The sequence below is a fragment of the Nerophis ophidion genome, linkage group LG01 (genome assembly GCF_033978795.1).
Source record: "Nerophis ophidion isolate RoL-2023_Sa linkage group LG01, RoL_Noph_v1.0, whole genome shotgun sequence".
Taxonomy (NCBI): Eukaryota; Metazoa; Chordata; class Actinopteri; order Syngnathiformes; family Syngnathidae; genus Nerophis; species Nerophis ophidion.
Window position 1 is genome coordinate 36,041,725 of NC_084611.1, and position 7,882 is coordinate 36,049,606.

General features: G+C 39.6%; 1 protein-coding gene across 1 annotated transcript in view; it reads left to right on the forward strand.

The window, feature by feature from the left end:
* The window catches only part of ndc80 (NDC80 kinetochore complex component), a 25,544-nt gene extending 25,200 nt beyond the window's left edge, over window positions 1-344 (forward strand). Inside the window, exon 18 of the mRNA XM_061901836.1 lies at window positions 327-344. The gene's annotated coding sequence lies outside the window, so the exon portion shown is untranslated. The remainder of the gene's footprint in view (window positions 1-326) is intronic.
* The last annotated feature ends 7,538 nt before the right edge of the window (window positions 345-7,882 follow it).

Genomic DNA, 7,882 nt, shown 5'->3' on the forward strand with positions numbered 1-7,882 from the left:
TCTGTCTTTCACAGTTGAAGTGTACCTATGATGAAAATTACAGACCTCTGTCATCATTTTAAGTGGGAGAACTTGCACAATCGGTGGCTGACTAAATACTTTTTTGCCCCACTGTATATGTGTATATATATATTTGTGTATGTATGTATAAAAATACATATGTATACATTACAGACCAAAGGTTTGGACATATTCAATGGGTTTTCTTTATTTTCATGACTATTATAGATTGTCAGTGAAGGCATCAAAACTATGAATGAGCACATGTGGAGTTATGTACTTAAAAAAAAAAGGTGAAATAACTAAAAACATGTTTTATATTCCAGTTCCTTCGAAAAAGCCACCCTTTGCTCTGATTGCTGCTTTGCACACTCTTGGCATTCTCTCGATGATCTTCAAGAGGTAGTCACCTAAAAGGACTTTCACTTCACAGGTGTCATTGTTTTGATGCCTTCCTGGACAATCTACAATGTAAATAGTAATGAAAATAAAGAAAACTAATTGAAATGAGAAAGTGTGTCCAAACCTTTGGCCTGTACTAATATAAAATAAGTAGTTGAACACCCTATTTTGCAAGTTCTCTGACTTACAAATCATGGAGGGGTCTCTGAAATTTCACTGTATGAGAGATAACAGGGTATCCGCGGATCCTTAAAAAGTCTTAAATTCATGTATCTAAAATTAAGGTCTTAAAAAGTATTACATTTATTAGAAATTTCTAAGATGGTCTTAAATTCAGTACTCAATGGTCTTAAATTGTCGGGCCAGTTTTTTTTTTCGGGGCACGTCTTTGAGTAAAAGTTACAGCACGTCTTTGAGTTAGTGATTTCGGTGTCAGTCCCGCGCGTAGTCGGGTCGCGCGCAGACTCCTTCCTTTCTTCCTCGCCTTTCAGTCAGCATGGGGAAATGCAAGTTTTGCAAGCGTTGGCTGGAGGACAGCCGGTTTAAAAGCTGTCTTAAGCCTGTTGCTTATCCCGAGGAGGCCAGGTGCATACTTTGTAAGAGGGAATTCAAACTTGGCACCATGGGAATTAGAGCGGTCGAATCGCACATGCAGTGCGGTACGCATAAAACCGCGGCAGAGAGCCAAAAACAAACACCGGGCATCTCTCAGTTCTGCGAGGGTCCAGCGCCAACGCCCCCCCAGCTAGCAACAACTGCCGCAAGCAGCACTGACCTAACACTAATCTTCAACGGGACAGCAACATTAAAATCCGAGGTGTTATGGATCTTGCACACTGTGGTGAAAAGTCAATCCTACAACTCAAATGACGGGATTGGCGATCTTTTTCGTGTGATGTTTCCTGATTCTCAGGTTGCTAATACATTTTCCTGCGGAAAGGATAAAACAGCATATATTACGAGACACGGATTAGCACCTCACATCCAAAACCTGCTCTTCGACCAAGTCAACGGGTCTCGGTATGTGTTAATGATATGTTATTTATGTTTACCCTCACCTCGGTTATTATGTTTTTACTGGCGTTGGTGTTGGTTTGTTTGTTTTCGATGTCAAAGTTTTTGGATCTCTCAAGATTTTTGATAAGCTGTTTGGCAGAGTGGTGCTTATCAGTTTGTTTATTGATAAACATACAAAAAGTAAACTTGACTGATTGTCATTGAGGTTGTAGTACAGTGGGATCCCCAACCATCGCTTATATCTATAGATTGTTTATTATTTTTTTCGGTCTTAAATTTAATTCAAGGTGGCATTAAAAAGGTCTTAAAAAGTCTTAAATTTGACTTGCTGAAACCTGCAGATACCCTGGATAACCTAAAAAGAAAAATCCAGAAATCACAATCTATGATTTTTTAAACAATTTATTCGTGTGATAAAGCTGAAAATAACTGTTTTAACACCTGTCTATCAGCTAGAATTCTGAGCCTCAAAGACCTGTTAGTCTGCCTTTAAAAGTCCTGCTCCACTCCACTGTATTATCCTGAATCAGATGGACCTGTGTGAGGTCGTTAGCTGCATAAAGACGCCTGCCCACCCCATACAATCAGTACGACCCAAACATTCAGCATGGCTAAGAGCAAAAAGCTGTCCAGAGACAACATTGTACAACTCCACAAGGATGAAAAGGGCTCTGGAGAAATTGCCAAGCAGCTTGGTAAAAAAGGTCCACTGTTGAAGAAATTATTAGAAAATGGAAGAAGCTAAACATGACTGTCAATCTCAATCGGAGCGGAGCCCCATGCAAGATATCACCTGGTGGGGTCTCAATGATGCTAAGAAAGGTGAGTAATCAGCCCAGGACTACATGGCAGGACTTGGTCAATGACCTGAAAAGAGCTGGGAACGCTCCATGGTCATTGTTGGTAATGCACTAAGACGTCATAGTTTGAAATCATGCATGGCACGGAAGGATCCCCTGCTTAACCCAGCACAAGTTAAGGCCCGTCTTAAGTTTGCCAATGACCATTTGGATGATCCAGAGGAGTCATGGGAGAAAATTTGTGGACAGATGAGACCAAAATTGACTTTTTTGGTCATAATTCCACTATGCGTGTTTGGAGGAAGAAGAATGATGCGTACCATCCCAAGAACACCACACCTACTGTGAAGCATGGGGATGGTAGTATCATGCTTTGGGGGTGTTTTTCTGCTTATGGGACAGGACGACTGTACTGTATTAAGGAGAGGATGACTGCAGCCATGTATTGTGAGATTTTCAGTCAGGTCATTGAAGAAGAGTCGTGGCTGGATCTTCCAACATGACAATGACCCAAAGCACACAGCCAGGAAAACCAAGAAGGGGCTTCGTAAGAACCATATCAAGGTTCCGGAGTAGCCTCACCAGTCTCCAGACCAAAATCCAATTGAAAATCTTTGGAGGGAGCTGAAAGTCTGTGTTACTCAGCGACAGCCCAGAAACCTGACTGATCTCGAGAAGATCTGTGTGGAGTAGTGGGCCAAAATCCCTCCTGCAGTCTGTGCAAACCTTGTGAAGAACTACAGGAAACGTTTGACCTCTGTAATTGCAAACAAAGGCTACTTTACCAAATATTAATGTTGTGTTCGACTCCGAAACTATTAAGGAATGCAACTGCCGCAGGAAACCTGACTGACCTCTCAACGGGGGGTGCTTACAAACATCAGTCGTTTCCCAAGCAAAGGTAACACGCAAGGACATTAACACATCCGACACGTACGTAGGATTAATTGCAGGAGAGTTTAAAACCAGATGGAATAATCACAAGGCCTCCTTTAGAAACCAGACCTTGCGGAATTCTACAGAACTCAGCAAGCACATTTGGAACCTTAAAGACAATAATGTTGCCTATTCAATAACATGGCAAATTCTTGCATCCAGCACACCTTACAACAGTGGTAATAAAAGATGCAACCTATGCTTGAAAGAGAAACTGTTTTTATCACCCAGCCCTGTCATCTCTTAACAAGCGCAGCGAAATCATATCAGCATGCCGTCAGGAGCAAGGGTGAAGTGTCTTGCTCATTACACAACAGACGTGACGATGTTTGTACTAGGCAGGGATTGAACCGGGGACCCTCGGGTTGCGCACGGCCACTCTCCCCACACATACATATTGCGCTCTACCACGGTATCGAGCACTATTCTCTGGATAATCCAATCAAGACATATATATGTATGTATGTATGTATATATATATATACATATGTTGTTGTTTTGTTTGTTTGTTTTCCGCCCTTTTTCGTCAAACAACTTTTTTTTTAGGGCAAGCACACAAAATATGCAAAATCTTCCAAAATATTTTTCAAAGTGGAATATTTGATGTGACGTAATCAGAACCTTGGATAGGTCAATAAATCATAATGATTTTGATTCAATATTATGTTTTGAGCAATGACAGTTTGATCTACTAATCAATTAATAAAAGTATCAATCATTCAATCCACTCCCTCCCTTTTTCTGTGTCTGCCCCCCCTCCTGAATGATGCTGGTTGCGCACCTTCACAATTTTTGTTCTTTTTAACCCCTTATGACACACACACAAGTAACAAGCGGTAGTGTTAGGCCTTGGCAAAAATGAAGATTCAGTTGCAGACGGGAAACGATTGACGCAGGCTTTTATTCAACAGTTGGAGAACTCTCTTCAGATAGACTGAATAAACAAATAGCTATAAACTCTATATTACACACACTGGAAACGTAGCACAGAGCAAAAACAAACAAAAAATCACTCCCGAGGGAGGGGAAAAAGGTGATAGCAACATCTACACGATTCTACATCTACATACTTCCCAACCCTCCCGGGACAAATTTTCTACCAAAAATCTCCCGAAATTCAGGCGGAGCTGGAGGCCACGCCCCCTCCATATCCATGTGGGCCTGAGTGACGTGTCGACAGCCTGTTTTCACGTCCCATTTCCCACAATATAAACAGCGTGCTGGCCCAATGACGTTAAAACTGTAGAATGATCGAGGGCGAGTTCTTGGTTTCTTATGTGGGTTTATTGTTAGACAGTTTCATTAACGTCCTCCCAGCGCGGTAACAACACACAACAGCAGTGACGTTTTCGTCTACCATAAAGCACTTCGTCTGCCGTAAACAGCAATGTTGTGACACTCTTAAACAGGACAATACTGCCATCTACTGTACATGCATATGTGACAATAACATATACGGCTTTTAGAGAGTGCAGTGCACAACTGCGCACACAACAAGGAGACGAAGTGGTAGAAGGAGGAAGATACAGCATGTTCAGCATGGTTAGAAAATAGTGACAGAGAATAGAACAAAGATGGACAATTCAACCCTTAACTCAACAATGAGTAGATGAGTGTTATGTGTGTACAGTTGTGATCAAATTATTCAACCCCCACACAATTTTGGTGTTTTAGCAAGTTGGACATTTATTCCGTATTTTGTTTATAGTCATATCAAATAAAGATGTGTCAAATAGACAAATGCAACTTAAATTGTAACACTGTATTTTACAAAATACCAAAAAAGGAATTTTTTCTTAATATCTCATTGACAAAATTATTCAACCCCTTGAAGATCATAACTCTTAAGAACAGAATTGGAATAAGGTCTTTTCAATCAGATGTTGAAAACACCTATAAATGTGATTAAACCCTAACGAGCAACAATTAAACTGATTGAAAAAGACTGACGCTCAGCTTCTTGTAGATGGTCAATGGTGTATTTGCAACATGGTGAAGTCCAGGGAGTGGTCAAAGAAGTCAAGAGAGGAGGTAATTTCTCTTCATAAGAAAATATATGGATATAAGAAAATAGCAAGGACATTACACATTCCAAGAGACACAGTTGGGAGCATAATTCGCAAGTTTAAAGCTAAAGGCACAGTGGAAACACTACCTGGGCGTGGTAGAAAGAGGATGCTGTGTGTGTAGAGTGGGGAAAAACCCCCGGGTAACAGCTGAGGAACTACAACAGGACATTGCAGAGGGAGAAACGCAGGTTTCGTCCCAGAAAATAAGGCGCGCACTACGAGATGAAGGCCTCCATGCCAGAACTCCCAGGCGCACCCCACTTCTGACTACCAGGCACAAGAAAAAATAGACTCCAGTATGCCAAAAATCATCTGGACAAACACTAAAGGTTTTGGGAAAGTATTTCTCTGCCTCAGGTACCAGGAATATCCAGCGCGTTCAAATCATTATTAATTCTATTTCCTACCAGGATATATTAGCTGCAAATGTCGAGAAGTCAGTGACGAAGCTGAGGCTTGGGAGACTTTGGACCTTCCAACAGGACAACGATCCCAAGCATACCTCCAAATCAACATCAGAGTGGTTGCAGAAGAAGGGCTGAAAGACTCTGGAGTGGCCTTCACAGTCGCCAGACCTAAATCCTATAGAAAACCTGTGGTGGGACTTGAAGAAGGCAGTTGCAGCACGCAAGCCCAAGGATATGAATGAACTGGAGGCCTTTACCCAAGAAGAATGGGCTAAAATACCTGTAGATCGTTGCAAGAAGCTTGTGTCCGGTTATGTATCACGTTTGAAGGATGTAATTACTGCCAAAGGGTGTTCTACTAAGTACTAAAGATGCATGTAACAAGGGGGTTGAATCATTTTGTCAATGAAATATTAAGAACAATTTCCATTTGTGGTATTTTGTAAAATACAGTGTAAGAATTTAAGTTGCATTTGTCTATTTGACACATCTTTTTTTGATATGACTATAAACAAAATATGGAATAAATGTCCAACTTGCTAAAACACCAAAATTGTGTGGGGGTTGAATAATTTTGATCACAACTGTATATGTGTAAATAAATGAACACTGAAATTCAAGTATTTATCCTATATATATATGTATGTATGTATGTATATATATATATATATATATATATATATATATATATATATATATATATATGTATATATATATATATATATATATATGTATATGTGTGTGTATATATGTATATAGACCAACCAAGGTGTTGCGGACCTGAGTGAGGACAGCCTGTTTTCACGTCCGCTTTAGTACACAATTTAAACAGGGTGACCTGCCCAATGACGTTACAACTGTTTCATGAGGGGGTTCCCTCAATCATCAGGATGATTGAGGGAACCCCTCATGAAACAGTTCTGTAGAGATGAAGTAGTCTTGTGATTTTTCCCACACCTACATATTGCGCTCTACCACGGTATCGAGCACTATTCTCTGGATAATCCAATCAAGACATATATATATATATATATATGTATGTATATATATATATGTGTATATATTTACAAGAAATACTTTAATTTCAGTGATATAACGATAAATATACTCCTCCCCCCTTGATCGGTGGGTTTTGCTTTGCATAGCAGAGTTTTAACTTGTCCTTACAGATGTAGCAACCAACTGTAGTTACTGACAGTGGTTTTATGAAATGTTCCTGATCCCATGTGGTGATATCCTTTACACACTGATGTCGGTTTTTATTGCAGTACCGCCTGAGGTATCGAAGGTCCGTAATATCATCGCTTACGTGCAGTGATTTCTCCGGATTCTCTGAACATTTTGATGATTTTACGGAACGTAGATGGTAAAATCCCTAAATTCTTTGCAATAGCTCGTTGAGAAATGTTGTTCTAAAACTGTTCGACAATTTGCTTACAAATTGGTGACCCTCGCCCCATCCTTGTTTGTGAATTACTTAGCATTTCATGGAAGCTGCTTTTATACCCAATCATGGCACCCACCTGTTCCCAATTAGCCTGCACACCTGTGGGATGTTCCAAATAAGTGTTTGATGAGCATTTCTCAACTTTATCAGTATTTATTGCCACCTTTCCCAACTTCTTTTTCACGTGTTGCTGGCATCAAATTCTAAAGTTAATGATTATTTGAAAAAAAAAAAAAGTTTATCAGTTTGAACATCAAATATCTTGTCTTTGTAGCATATTCAATTGAATATGGGTTGAAAATGTTTCGCAAATCATTGTATTCCGTTTGTATTTACATCTAACACAATTTCCCAACTCATATGGAAACGGGTTTTGTACTTCTTTATCTCTTTTTTTCAACCAAAAATGCTTTGCTCTGATTAGGAGGTACTTGAATTTAAAACATGTTCACAGGAGGTACATCACTGAAAAAAGGTTGAGAACCACTGTTGTACAGGATTGCTTATCATTTTTATTGGATAATAGTCAGTTTATATTCTTTATTACCTATTGTGCAATTTATTTTTTATCCCATAACTGTTCCCACTAATGCACCTTTAGTTGGCGCCCTTAATCTCCTTATATGCAAATATAATGACAATCAAGTCTATTCTATTCTATTAACTTCACTTACTAATTTAAGTCCCTTGGTTTTTGCCCTCCTGTTTTCAGGGACTTATTCCCCAAGTTTGTAAACATTAACAGAAACAATGGTAAATGCCATTCATCCTTCCATCTTCTTCCACTATTCTGAGATTGGGTCG